The following is a 15,012-nucleotide window of genomic DNA, read 5'->3' on the forward strand; positions in this document are numbered from 1 at the left end:
AGAGCCCAGGGGGCAGGCACATGCAACAAGCCCCACCCTCCTGCTCCCAGCAGCCCTGGGCCATGAGGAGCAAGAAGCAGCCAAGTAAGCTGCAGAGCCCCCCCCCGGCACCCCAGTCCAAAACAGTCCAGTGGCACCTTTAAGACCAAGTTTTATTCAGGTACAAGCTCACCCTCTGCGACGACAGATCTGCACATTCCCCCCCCCCCAATAGCTAGCAATCCAAAACAGTCTAGTGGAGCCTGAGCTGTGGGTGCTGCCTTTTGACACACTTCCGGTGATGTCAGGGGGTGTGGCATATGCAAATAAGTTATGCTAATGAATCATGCTAATGAGCTCCTGCACCTCTTTTTCTACGAAATGACCCCTGCACCCAGTTATATCTGCTACTGGATGGCCACCCGGATATTGCCCCGCATAATTTGGCCGAGGGTTTGGAGGTTGTGGTGGGATGGTTAAAACAGAGCAGGCTGAGCATAAATCCAAGAAAGACAAAGGTTCTGTGGCTGGGGGGAGGCATGTCAGGGCTGGGGTACATACTTCCCACTCTTGATGGGGCACTACTGATACCAGCACAGTCTGTCAAGCATTTGGGTGTGGTCCTGGATGCCTCCTTAACTATGGAGGCCCAGGTCATGAATATTGCCAGACTGGTGTTTTTCCACCTATGCCAAGCACGGCAATTAGCCCCTTTCCTGTCATGCCCTGACCTAGCCACAGTAATCCATGCAATGGTAACCTCCAGACTAGACTACTGCAACTCACTCTACACTGGCCTTCCCTTGAGACTGACCCAGAAACTCCAGTTGATCCAGAATGCGGCGGCGTGAGTCCTGATGCGAGTGCCACAGATGGCACATATACAACCTGTGCTGCGCCAGCTACACTGGCTTCCAGTGAAGTACTGAGTCAGATTCAAGGTGTTGGTATTGATCTTTAAGGCCTTGAGCGGTCTGGTGCCAACGTATCTTTGGGGCCATCTCCTCTGGTATGGGAGAGCATTATGCTCTGCTAAGAGTAATCTGCTGGTTATCCCTAGCCCCAATCTGCTGGTGATCCCTAGCCCCAAAGAAGCATGGCACCTCCTCCTTGTTTGCTAAGCTTTGCCGCATGGAGCTGAATGGGGCTGTGCAATTCGGCCCTCCAAAAAATTTCAGGGTGGGCTCACGCCCCCCAGCCCTCCCGTAGATTATGCCTATGACCCAGGTGATATCATTGCACAGGGCATGTTGCAGGGGGATGCTCTATTGTTTGAGAAAAAACTTTATGGTTCTCAAATGCTAGAGCATTCCCCACGCAACATGCCCTGCATGATGACATCACCTATGGGTGATGTCATAACACCAGGCATGTTGGTGCAGATGGGGCTTTTGGGGGGGGATCCCCCCACCAGCTGGCAGTGGATTGGAGGCCTGAAAGCAGGTAAGCCCCCACCCCCATCAGGGGAATGGCAACCCTAACTCCTCCACATGCAGCTGCTGGTGTGACATTAGGTCAGTCACAGTTCTCTCAGAGCTGTTCTCTCAAGAGCAGTTCTCGAAAGAACTCTCTCAGCCCCACCTTGTCTGTTGTGGGGATATGAAGAGAAAGGAGATTGTAAGCCACTCTGAGACTCCAAGTGAAGGACAGCGTATAAGTCTAACTTCTTCTTCTTCCCCAGTTCCCTACTTTTGTGTCCTACTGATGATACGTGCACTGCTTTTGACAATCTTTATAGAACAAAGGGATGGTTTATATTGTTTGTCTGCAACAGGGGAAGACCTCTTTAGCTTGCAGATAGGATAGATAATTACGAAATAAATTATTTTTTATAAATCAGGAAAGAGCTAAAGAGTTTTGGTATGTACCATCATTGTATCTGTCAATAGTTCATGAAAGCAGAACTTATCAATAACATCCCATTAATTTACTAGTTCACTATAGCTCTATCACAAAGCTAGAACTATAGAACTATCACAAAGTAGAATGGAGGAGAGATAACAAAAAGAAAACATAAGCAAAAGATAACTCGAGTCATGGCCAGGGTTTGCCCTTTCTTTGACTACAGTGGCCTTTGGAATAGGCCTGAAATGAATATTTTAATTCCATGATGTCTCAGTTTAGTTCTTGCATCTCAAATGCTGCTACCTCAAATACACTGCTCCCTTAAAAAAAAAAAACAGCTAAAGGATTGCCATTACATTAAGGTACTGAGAACAGAAACCTAATATGTATGTCATGATCCACTTAAAGGATTTTTGTATTCAGCTACTTCCAATGTGGTGGGGATGGCAGGTGGGATGAATGAAAAGCTTTTGGTTAGTGAACTTACTTACATCTGATGGGATTCAACTATTCAAATGGACACTTTGGTTACTGTGAAACAAATTTAAGCCTACCATTTTTAACCTTGTAAACAATCTTCTGACAGGACCTGTCCATATGGTCATCTAAGGCTGTGGTCACATGACAAGCTTATCCCAATTTGTTCCCTCTATAGATTTGGTTGGGAATATTTTTTTCCAGGTTGGGATGATCACACATTCCTCGCCAAACCGCTTGCATTGAGCAACAAGGCTCCAGGCACCGTCCAGATAGCTACGCTGCCCAAGTGGTGGCACAGCTTGTTTTCATTTTTAAGCTTGGCTTTGATCATGCACATATGCACATGGCCGAATCACTGCTCCCATTGGGACTCGCTGTACTCCCTTGTTTTTGCAGGTGCCCCCCCCAAACAGCGAATAAAATTAACCAGTGATGTACAACTGAGCACTGGAGTCTATATGTGTGCTTGAATGTTTATACATTGAATTTATTCAGCGCAGGATTGCTTATGCGCACAAAGGCGGAAGCAGGGAGGAAAAACATGATTGCGCCAAGGACAGTCAGATGACCTAATTGCAGTCACTGCAAGAAATGACTGTCCAGATCTGCGAAAACGCAGATTCAAAGTGCAAATATCCGGATAGTACTTGCTTTTCCAAGTGTCATAAAACTCGCTAGGGAACCGGGAGGATTGCATGAGTGAGCCCACTTCGGGGTGGGAGATGGATGCAGGTGTCTGATCAGCAATTTTAAATGCAAGAGGGAACAGTGGTGAAACCCGATCAAAATGACCGTGTGACCACAGCCTAAGACTATGATAGCCATGATGTCCAGTCAGCCAGCTGCAGGGCCATAAGTTTGTTTATTTATTTACAAATTTTATATCCTGCCTTTCTGCCCTCATAAGGGCAAATTGGGCTGATTTTGTGCATCCTGAGAACCACCTTAAGACATATGAAGTTGCCTCATACTGAATCAGACTTTTGATCCATCATGGTCAGTATTGTGTTCTCAGACTGGCAGTGTGTCTCCAGGATATCAGGATTTTTTCTCAACACCTGATTTTTTAAACTGGGGATGCCAGGGATTGAACCTGAGACTGTCTGCATGCAAAGCAGTGGTTCTTCCACCAAGCGAATCACATCTTCTTCCCACATGGAGAACTCAGCCTGGAATGGGTCTACTTTCTGATGATTACAAATGCTTGAAAATTGGACATGGTAAGTGGTTATAGCAACAGTGTTGATGCTTCTCTCTTTGGACCACAGTTTGGTCACAAATTGCACATGGCATCCTCAAACATGAAACAATTAACTGCTGTTCTTGTAAAAACATTCAGAATTATTCTAAATTGTATCACAAATGTTTCATGTATGCATGTCCTTGCACTGCTTTCCTGCAGTTTTCTGAATCTATGCATTCTAATATGCCACCCACTCAACAGAAAGAAAAATTCAGTTTACAAAAAAAAGGTGTTTTCCTTGTTTGTCCAGTGCCAGGGAGCTGCGTGACTTGGCTGTGTAATATCCCAGCCTTGCATATGTTGTCTGTGTGATTTTCAAAGGCAAGTGCATTTGTGTCAGTCAAATGTTCTAAAGTAGATTGCAAAGTTTTCTTATGTTCTTGCACTGATGCCTTAATATTTGAGAAAGCAAGTGCATTTTCACTCTCTGTTTGGTAGTTCCTGAGGTTTGCAGTACCTGTGTTTTTATGGGGATGGTTATATCCCAGGATATAAAACCACACACACACAGGCTGTGGTCAGATGTGCCTTTAGATCTGACTTTGAAGCTGATGCCTGACAGAATGTCTGATTGAGTGACGCCATTCCAAAAACCAATGGATGAAGTAGGAGCACTTCCCAACAGCACCAAATGGCATGTCTGACTGCGGCCATAGTCAGAATAGAATCACAGAGTTGGAAGGGGTTATACAGGCCATCTAGTCCAGGGGTGACCAAACTTACTTAACATAAGAGCCACAGAATAAATATCAGAAGTTTGAGAGCCGCAAGACATGAACAAATATTACACAGAGATTTTTATTGAAAAATATGCAAATTTGCTTTTTATTAACATTAAATGAGTGCCAAAAATAAAAACAAAAGGGGTAAAAACAGATATTGATAACAATATTTATTTGTCCAATTATATTGCCAATGATATTTGTTTAAGAGAAGGAGAAAGAGAGAGAGAGAGGTGGAAAGAAAGAATGAAAGAGGTCCAAAGAAAGAGAGAGAGAGAGAGAAACAAAGAAAGCAAATAGATGGGGAAGGAGGGAGGGGGAAAGAAGGAAGAGATAAAGAAAGGAAGAAAGGAAGGAAGGGAGAAAGAGAGAAAAAGAGAAAGAAAGGTGGAAAGAAAGCAAATAGATGGAGGAAGGAGGGAGGGGGAAAGAGAGAGAGAAAATCAAAGAAAGCAAATAGATGGGGAGGGAGTGAGAGGAAGGAAGGAAGGGAGAGAGAGAGAGCGAGAAACAAAGAAAGCATATAGATGGGGAGGGAGGTGAACGAAAAACAGAAGGAAGGAAGAGAGAAAGAGAAAGGTGGAAAGAATGAAAGGTGGAAAGAAAGAAGGAGAGAGAGAGAAAGAGAGAAACAGAAACAAAAAAGCAAATAGATGAGGGAGGAAGAGAGGGAGGGGGAGGAAGGAAGAAAGGAAGAGAAAGAATGAGAGAGAAAGAAACAAAGAAAGCAAATAGATGTGAGGGGAAGGAAGGAAGGGAGAAAGAGAGAGAAAGAAAGGTGAAAAGAAAGAAAGAGGTGGAAAGAAAGCAAATAAATGGAGAGGGAGGGAGGGAGAGGTGGAAAGAAAGCAACTTTAAATTTGTTCTCCAATACCCTCCCCCCCCTCCCAAGCCAGGCAGCCAGCTTGGCTTGGAGAATGGATTTAAAGAGACTTCTTTAAATGCCTTCTCCAAGCTGGTGGGTGGGGCTGTGTTCTCCAAGCCCCCTGCCCCCGCTGCCACACCGGCTTGGCTTGGAGAAGAGATTTAAAGAGACAAATGCCTTCTTTGAGCCAAGCCAGCCAGCCAGTGTGGCAGTGTGGTGGTGTTTCGAAAGCACATTTAAGTTCAGATGGGGAGGGAGGGGGGGAGAGAGAGAGAGAGAAAGAGAGAGAGAGAGGTGGAAAGAAAGTGGAAAGAAAGCAAATAGATGGGGGGAGGTGGGAGGTGGAAAGAAAGCAACTTTAACTTTTAATGTGTCCTCCAACCCCCCCCCCCCCGCTTGTTTTTGGACAAAGATGGAAAGAGAAACAAAGAAAGCAAAAAGATGGGAAAGTGAGGGAGGGGGAAGGAAGGGAAAAAGAGAGCTAGAGAAAGGAGGGGAGGGAGGGAGGGAGGGAGGGAGAAAAAGAGAAAGAAAGGTGGAAAAAACACTGGCTGGGAAAGGAAAGATTGATCGGGGAGGCATGCCTCCCCTTCACTTCCCCCGCTGCCCTTCTGGGAGCCACACAATATGTGGGAAAGAGCCACATGTGGATCCTGAGCCACAGTTTGGCCACCCCTGATCTAGTCCAACCCACTGCTCAATGCAGGATCAGCCTAGAGCATCCCTGACAAGTGTTTGTTGAGCCGTTGCTTAAAGACTGCCAATAAGATGGGGCTCACCAGCTCCCTAGGCAGCTTATTCCACTGTTGCACAACTCTTACTGTATCTGTCCAAGCACCTGCCTGCCATTTGACATCCACTTTGCATGAGAAAAGGTAATTACTTTCAGTCTCAAAAACAAACAAACAAGCAAACAAAAAACAACCTCTTGAAAGAATCTTTCTTGGTCAACATGGACTTAAAGAAACCTATTTGTTTTTCTTTTTTCCCCTCCCTTTCTCTTCCCCCCTCCTTATACTTCTCTTTCATCACTCTTAGGTAGGAAAAGCAGACTTTAAAAAAATTCAGCAATGTTCTTAAAATATAAGGAGAAAATATCCTTATTTTTCTTAATTTATTTAAAATTTGGACCTGGTAGTTTTGGAAATGCAGGAGACAAATGTTTGAGTAAAGAGTGACTGAGATATGGAGTGCCTTGAACACTTTCAAAAGCACAATATAATTGTGTAATATTATTATTATTATTATTAGCATTTGTATTTTAAATGGCCTTTTACTGAAAATTAAAGTGCAGGTGTATCAGCTACTGTTAACTATGTTGGCTAAATGGAGCTTCCATGTGCAGAAGAAGCTTATCTCTGAATACCACTTTCTGAATATCAGCGGGGAGACAACCGAAGAGGTCTGCTGTTTACGTGCCCTGCTTGAGAAGTCATTTGGTTGTCCACGATGTGAAACAGGATTCCGGGCCAGATGGACTCTTACAGTGCAACTCTAGCTTCAGTGGGGTTAGAAGGATGTAACTCTGTTTAGGATTGCATGGCTAGTCTGATCCATCAGGTCTCTTCATATACCTCATTTGAGTCATTACAACAATCTTTTAAGGTAGGTCAGTATTATCATCTGTACATTGCAAGTTTGTCTGGCTAGTGCTTGCCATAGTCAATTTGATGACTTGTTTCATCATCCTGTTAGCCACCACAGGGAGATAGCACATAGTTTGCTCCGGCTTCTTCTTCGGTATTTTTGCATTTTTTGTGTGTGTGTGTGTGTGTGCCCATGCCTGGAAGGCACAGAGACCTTTGGTGACCCGTACTGGGGGCTTGGACGTTTTTCAGAGAGGTGGCTTGATAGCCTGCCTCTGCATCCCAAGCCCTGGTATTCCTTGGAGGTCTCCCTTCCAATTACTTGCCAGAATTGGCCCTGCTTAGCTGCCAAGATTTGATGAGATCAGGCTTGCCTAGCTTATCCAGGTCAGGACATTTGCTCCAGCTTCTTGAAGCAGACATATGTGAGTGGTATCTGGCTTTTACAGCAGTGCTTAACTTCTGAAATGAGAGGTGATGAACTTTGCAGATGCATTTGGTTGAGGATCCATTTGGACATATGCTGATCCTGGGTTCACTACTCATTCTAAGGAAAAGGGGAAACATCTTATTTTGTTGGTGTTGCATAGGCTTAGTCAGGGGAAGGCTGTGGGTGTGTGGCTGTGCAGTACCATGAAGAGCTCCTGCACTTTGAAATTTACCACTGCACAACCCAAAGACTTCACCTTCTCAGGGAGGTCATTTTGTAGCACTGGGGAAACCACTGAGAAGACATTACACCTTGCAATAGTCCAGATTTGAATGACGTTGTGCCTTTAGTAAGATTATAAGGGTAAAGCAAAATCTTATCAAGTGGAAGCTAAAGAAAGAACCCACATAAACAAACAGGAACCAGGCTGTTCTTAAAATACAAGATGGTTAAATAAGGGATTGTTTTTTCTAGCGATTACACATTTCCAAGATTGCACCTTGCATCATGATGCCTCAAGAAGCAGAAGTATGGAACGAAACAGAATCAGCATCTAGCTATTTATGCATCAGATTTCAGAAACTGGTGACAATAGTGGGAAACTTATTACAAGTAGCTACTGATGAAAGGAACAGGGTAATTAATTAACACTGTGATTGTATGACTGGCTGATCAAATGAAATTTGTCAATGTATTTGATTATAAAAGAAGTTATAATGGACAGATATTTTGAGATATATTTTACAGTTTCCCAATAGAAGCCTAGTTGGGTTGCATCCACATGGCTGTTTTACTCCACCTTGGCTTCCAAACCACAGCAAGCCTAATCTCACCCACCTCTACCCTGATCATTGCTGATTCCACAGTAAATTTTCCTACCCCTGTGTGAAAATAGCATTATAAATGATAAATTTGAGGTGATGACCCACAGTGCAAAAGTAAGAAATGTAATATTATGGACATGAGCTAAATACAAAGGTGAAATGGAGAAACCTTTAGCACCTCAATTGCTTGAGTTTTGCTGAAGAAGAAGAAGAGGAGGAAGAGGAGGAGGAGGAGGAGGAGGAGGTTGGATTTATACCCCACCCTTCACTACCTGAAGGAGTCTGCGAGTGGCTTACAATCTCCTTTCCCTTCCCCTCCCCACAACAGACACCCTGTGAGGTAGGTCGGGTTGAGAGAGCTCTTTCAAGAACTGCTCGTGAGAGAACAGCTCCGAAAGAACTTGTAACTGACCCAAGGTCACACCAGCAGCTGCACATGGAGGAGTGGTGAATCAAACTCAGTTCTCCCAGATTAGAGTCTGCGCTCCTAACCACTGCACCAAACTGGCTCATTCAACAACTGAGTGCAAAGAGAAATGGAAAACTCTTAGTAGCTCTGTTGTTACAAAGTTTGATTACTACTATTAGTTGAGACAAAAAATTGAAGAAGACCTCTTGGTAGTCCCACCAACATTCTGGTGACATATTATAACAAACAGTCATGTGACCAGGTCCTTGAAGCGTAAGATGATGGATCTGCCTCTGAGAGAAAGGCCAGCAATATCTGTGAAGAAACATATATTCCAGAACACAGAGGTGACCAACAATGCAAATTGTACACATTTGCTTTGATTCATGTGATCTTGATAAAGCAGTGATGAGGCCACATTTTTTCCTTATGCTCTTTTTCTTACTTGGACTTGGATCTAGACTAGAGTTGCCAGAGGCACAAGGACTTCTGCTCACAGAATGTTATTTTCTTGGCTCTCCCTTCCACAGCAGCCCAAAATCTGTTCCTGGAGGCCCCCTCTCCCCCAGGATTTCAGGAGGCATTTAAAGGAGCCAGGGGAAGGGGAAATGGATTGACCTGCCTCTTATATGCCTTTTGTATGATCACTAATGCCTTTTGTGTGAACAGTAGGTTGCTGCTCAAGAAGTGGGCTTAGTCACCTTTGTGATGATTCCAGTTGTTGAATCTGGGCCTGTAATTTTGCCATTACAAAGTAGGGAATCTTTGTATGCCCGTGGAAGGCATGGGTATTGCTGTGTTCAAATAAATATAGTGACTGGCAGGAAATTGACCCAGTCCTTAAAAAACATCTGGGTAGTGTTTGAAAACTGTATCTCTCACTGCAGTTTCTAGGTGAAGCACCACATAGGCTCGCCAAAGTAGATCTAGAGTGATGCATGCATCTCTTTCAAGTAACAATCATTATCTTCAGTTATACAGAAAGTCAATTCAGCTTCCTGCTCCTTTTGGTTTGATGAGGGCAGCTCCAAAAGCAACCAGTGTCACCTTGAACCTTCATAGTTTTGGCTACTTCAGCTGGGATGGTGTTTGCTTCTGCTCCATTGTCAAATTTAAGAGATCGATAGGCCTGCACTGCAACTGTGCTGTGACATGCATTCGAATGATTGTTGTACTTGGAAAGCTGTAAATTGGACATAGAAACCATAAATAGCGTACCCATGCCTTTTTCTAGCTTTGCATTTCTTTCAGACTGCATCCTTTTGGAAAATGATTTTTCTTGGAGCATTTATAACAAATAACTCCAAAGGCGAGACCCTGCCTAGGATTCTGTGCAGTTCCACATTTGTTGCAAACTGTATTGTATCTGAGAAAGTGTGCCTGCACACAAAAGCCTTGAATAAAACTTTGTTGGTCTTAAAGATGCCATTGGACTCAAACTTTGTTCTACTGCTTCAGACCAACATGGCTACCCACCTGGATTGCAAATCTTGTTGTGCTTGCTGCAGCAGTTTCTTGCAATGGAAATTTTTGTGGCAATTTGCCTTCCTTGTACATGGAACTGGGGTAGTTTTTTTCTTTTCTTTCTGAATTGCATGCAATATTGATTCTGCAAAGATAGTTCTAGGCACTGGTAAGAGCTTAAGTTTTGTAGTTACTGTTTTGGTTTTGTAGTTACTGTTGTTGCAGTTAAAACTGTTTATTATAATTGTTTATTAATGTACTAGCTTGGTTTACCAAAGAATAAAAGATATTGATTATTTTTAAAAGTTTTTTCTTAAGTTTGCAGTCAGTTATCCAGAACACAACCTTGTCCCTTAGCATTAGGTCCTGAGATGGCCAAACTCAGAATGATGGACATTTTTCTTAGCTTGGTGGCAAAATCATGTAGTCTAGCAGCCTCATTATATTGTAACTAGCAGCAAAGCCCATTCCAAAAGGAAGGCAACGAGCTCTAAAAGCAGGTTTCTCTGGGGCCGTACACAGCCCCCCCCACCACACCGCATTCTCCCTGCTCCCCAGAGTCTGTGGTGGAGGGGTGACGGAATGGGCCACGGCCACCTCACTACCCAGCCACCTCTGGCGGCTTCCCCACCCCTGGCGGCTTCCCACCCGTCTGCATGGGCCACCAGCGGTCGTGCGGTGGAGGTGCCTGAGTTCGGTGAAGCAGTGCTCGGGCCTGTGCACATATCCCATGTCAGCCTCGCTCTCATCCGTGGCTGGCTTGTCTTTCATGGAGCCACCCATTGCCAATTGGCCCCCCCATGCTGCTTTCTCCACCCTCCCCAGACCCCATGGTGGACAGAATGGGCCACCACCACCTCCCTGCCTGGCCGCCTCCAGCAGCGCTCAGGCACGTGAATGCACCGCATGTCGGCATTGCCCTCGTCAATAGCAGGCTTGTCTTCCATGGACCCACCCACCATGCCACTTTCTCCCCCCTCCCCAGACCCCATGGTGGAGATGCGATGGAATGGGCCACCACCGCCTCCCCACCCAGCTGCTTCTGGCAGCGCTCAAGCCCATACACATACCACATGTCAGCATCACCCTCATCCGTGGCAGGCTTGTCTTCCATGGAGCCACCTGCCATCCGTCGCCCCCCCACCACACTGCTTTCTCCCCCCTCTCCAGACCTCATGGTGGAGGGGCGACGGAACAAGCCACCTCTGCCTCCCTGCCCACCCACCTGCATGGCCCACTGCCCCGGCAGCCCAGGCAGGCTCGTTGAGTTGTGCAGCGGAGGTGGCGGAGGTCAGTGAAGCAGTGCTCAGGCCCATGCACCTAGTACATGTCAGCCTCACCCTCCTCTGTGGCCGGCTCATCTTCCATGGAGCTGGCCACCATCCCTCAGCCTCATGAGCCTCTGGCCCATCCCCTTTGCCAGCTTCCTCCAGACTGAGGGCAAGACGCTGGCCGCCAGCTCTGTGGGTGGGACTGAGGCAGCGCAGTGAGGCAATGCAGCCAGGGGATTGGCAGACCTTCAGAGTGGCAGCTGAGGGAGCCAAAGGCTGTGGGAGTGTGTGGAGCGTTCACACCAAAATAGAATTATATATAAGGAGAGATTGCGATAACTGGTATCTCTCAGTTTCCCCCCTGGGTTTGATGGCTGCTAAAACCTCTGCTAAAGTGTCACTGTCAGGGTTTGCAAACATAACCTACATATTATATGTCTCAAGGGCTTTTTCTCTTAGGCAGTGAAGCAAGGCTACAATTTTACAATCCTCAGACTCTTGTTCAGCCTTTGTGACTGTTAGGTACAATTTTAAATCCTGTTCCAGTTGTCTCCAGTTCTCCCCTAAATTCCCCACAAAAGATAAACCTGGTGGAGTCTTGAAACGCTCCATTATTCCATAAAGGGTATAATCAGGAATATTCTTATACTGTGCTGAGGGCCCAAAGGAGAAACAGGGCAATTTCTGACATCATGCAATGTTTCCTTTTCCTTGCAGATCAGGAACAAGGTACTCACAGAGATTCCTGCTCTTAGGTTAATACCGCAGGGATGGGTGTGTTCAAAACAGCATCCATTTAGCAAGGAAATACAGGGATGGGAGCAACTGGTTTTAGGACAAGGGAACTCATACAGTTTACAATTCTAAATAACAAACAGAACCAAGGAGCAGGGACTCCATCGTATGAGACTAAACCAACTATATTTGCCAGCCTCCAGGTGTGGCCTGGAGATCTTCCAGAATTACAACTGATCTCCAGACTACAGAGATCAGTTCCTCAAGAGAAAGTGGCTGCTATGGCATTATACTACACTAAGGTCCCTCCCTTTCCCAAATCCTGCCCTCCCCAGGTTCTTCCCCCCATATCTCCAGAAATTCCCCATCGTGGAGTTGGCAGCCCTAAAACCAATGCACACAACTATCAGAAGGGGGGGGTGGGTTTACTGTTTTGGTTTTTGTACTTACTGTTGTTGCAGTTAAAACTGTTTATTATAATTGTTTATTAATGTACTAGCTTGGTTTACAAAGAATAAAAGATATTGATTATTTTTAAAAGTTTTTTCTTAAGTTTGCAGTCAGTTATCCAGAACACAACCTTGTCCCTTAGCATTAGATCCTGAGATGGCCAAACTCAGAATGATGAGTTTTTCTTAGCTTGGTGGCAAAATCATGTAGTTTAGCAGCCTCATTATATTATAACTAGCAGCAAAGCCCATTGCAAAAGGAAGACAACGAGCTCTAGAAGCAGGTTTCTCTGGGGCCGTACACAGCCCCCCCCACCACACCACATTCTCCCTGCTCCCCAGAGCCTGCGGTGGAGGGGTGACGGAATGGGCCACGGCCACCTCACGACCCAGCCACCCCCGGCGGCTTCCCACCCACCTGCACGGGCCACTGGCCCGGTGGACCAGGCAGCCTTGTTGAGTCATGTGGTGGAGGGGCCTGAGTTCAGTGAAGCAGTGCTCGGGCCTGTGCACATACCACATGTCAGCCTCGCCCTCATCCATGGCAGGCTTGTCTTCCATAGAGCCACCCGATGCCCATTGGCCCCCCCACCATGCCGCTTTCTCCCCCCTACCCAGACCCCGTGGTGGAGGGGCGACAGAATGGGCCACCACCACCTCCCTGCCTGGCCACCTCCAGCAGCACTCAGGCACATGAATACACTGCATGTCAGCATTGCCCTCGTCTATAGCAGGCTTGTCTTTCATGGACCCACCCACCATCCATTGACCGCCCGCCATGCCCCTTTCTCCCCCCTCCCCAGAACCCATGGTGGAGAGGTGATGGAATGGGCCAACACCGCCTCCCCGCCCAGCTGCCTCTGGCAGCGCTCGAGCCCATGCATGTACCACATATCGAAATCACCCTCATCTGTGGCAGGCTTGTCTTCCATGGAGCCACCTGCTATCCATCGCCCCCCACCATGCTGCTTTCTCCCCCCTCCCCAGACCTCATAGTGGAGGGGCAACGGAACAAGCCACCTCCGCCTCCCTGCCCAGCTGTCTCCGGCAGGTTCCCACCCACCTGCATGGCCCACCGCACCGGCAGCCCAGGCAGGCTCGTCGAGTCATGCAGCGGAGGTGGCGGAGGTCGGTGAAGCAGTGCTCAGGCCCATGTACCTAGTACATGTCAGCCTCACCCTTCTCTGTGGCCGGCTCATCTTCCATGGAGCAAAAATAGAATTATATATAAGGAGAGATTGCGATAACTGGTATCTCTCAGTTTCCCCCCTGGGTTTGATGGCTGCTAAAACCTCTGCTAAAGTGTCACTGTCAGGGTTTGCAAACATAACCTACATATTATATGTCTCAAGGGCTTTTTCTCTTAGACAGTGAAGCAAGGCTACAATCTTACAATCCTCAGACTCTTGTTCAGCCTTTGTGACTGTTAGGTACAATTTTAAATCCTGTTCCAGTTGTCTCCAGTTCTCCCCTAAATTCCCCACAAAAGATAAACCTGGTGGAGTCTTGAAACGCTCCATTATTCCATAAAGGGTATAATCAGGAATATTCTTATACTGTGCTGAGGGCCCAAAGGAGAAACAGGGCAATTTCTGACATCATGCAATGTTTCCTTTTCCTTGCAGATCAGGAACAAGGTACTCACAGAGATTCCTGCTCTTAGGTTAATACCGCAGGGATGGGTGTGTTCAAAACAGCATCCATTTAGCAAGGAAATACAGGGATGGGAGCAACTGGTTTTAGGACAAGGGAACTCATACAGTTTACAATTCTAAATAACAAACAGAACCAAGGAGCAGGGACTCCATCGTATGAGACTAAACCAACTATATTTGCCAGCCTCCAGGTGTGGCCTGGAGATCTTCCAGAATTACAACTGATCTCCAGACTACAGAGATCAGTTCCTCAAGAGAAAGTGGCTGCTATGGCATTATACTACACTAAGGTCCCTCCCTTTCCCAAATCCTGCCCTCCCCAGGTTCTTCCCCCCATATCTCCAGAAATTCCCCATCGTGGAGTTGGCAGCCCTAAAACCAATGCACATAAATATCGGGGGGGGGGGGACAGACTGTTTCCTTGTAATGCATTCAATAAATACACCACATGGAGTAAGAGAAAGAAGGAACAAAGAAGAAGTTCACAGACCACATGGACAAACAGCAAGATTTTTATACACATAATTATAGAAACACAGGAAAAACAAGGAGCCTGGTTGCAATCTGAAGGCAGATAACAGATTATTAACCAGAAAGGAATCACGGCCACACCTTTTGCTTCAGTGCATGGTAAGGAGGGTGTGTGTGTGTGTGTGTGAAAGCTGTCATCAACTAGTGAAGCTGTGCGATGTAAAAGAGTTTGTGTAGAAAAACAAAATACAATAGTTTTGCCTCTAGCCATGAACCATCTGCAGGTACTGAGTTGACCTGTCCCACATGATTTTTCCATGGCCTATAAAGTCTTTCTCCTAAATAGCCCCATCCCAGTGGGAAGAGGGGAACAAGAGGCTGTTGGATAGGAATCCCATGTATATTTTTGCTCATAAATCCTCACAGAAAATTGTGGCAGTAGTATACAGTTATTTGTTAATCTGACAGCAGCTGGCAGTTGGGGCAGTTGGCTTCTCAACATTCCAACTGCCTTGCGGGGGGGGGGGAGTTTGAGGTGTGGAATGGAGTAAAGTCCAATCAGCTTCCATATGCAAAAGACCAGG

This window comes from Gekko japonicus, unplaced genomic scaffold (genome assembly GCF_001447785.1).
Source record: "Gekko japonicus isolate JY-2015 unplaced genomic scaffold, Gekko_japonicus_V1.1 scaffold1808, whole genome shotgun sequence".
Lineage (NCBI taxonomy): Eukaryota > Metazoa > Chordata > Lepidosauria > Squamata > Gekkonidae > Gekko > Gekko japonicus.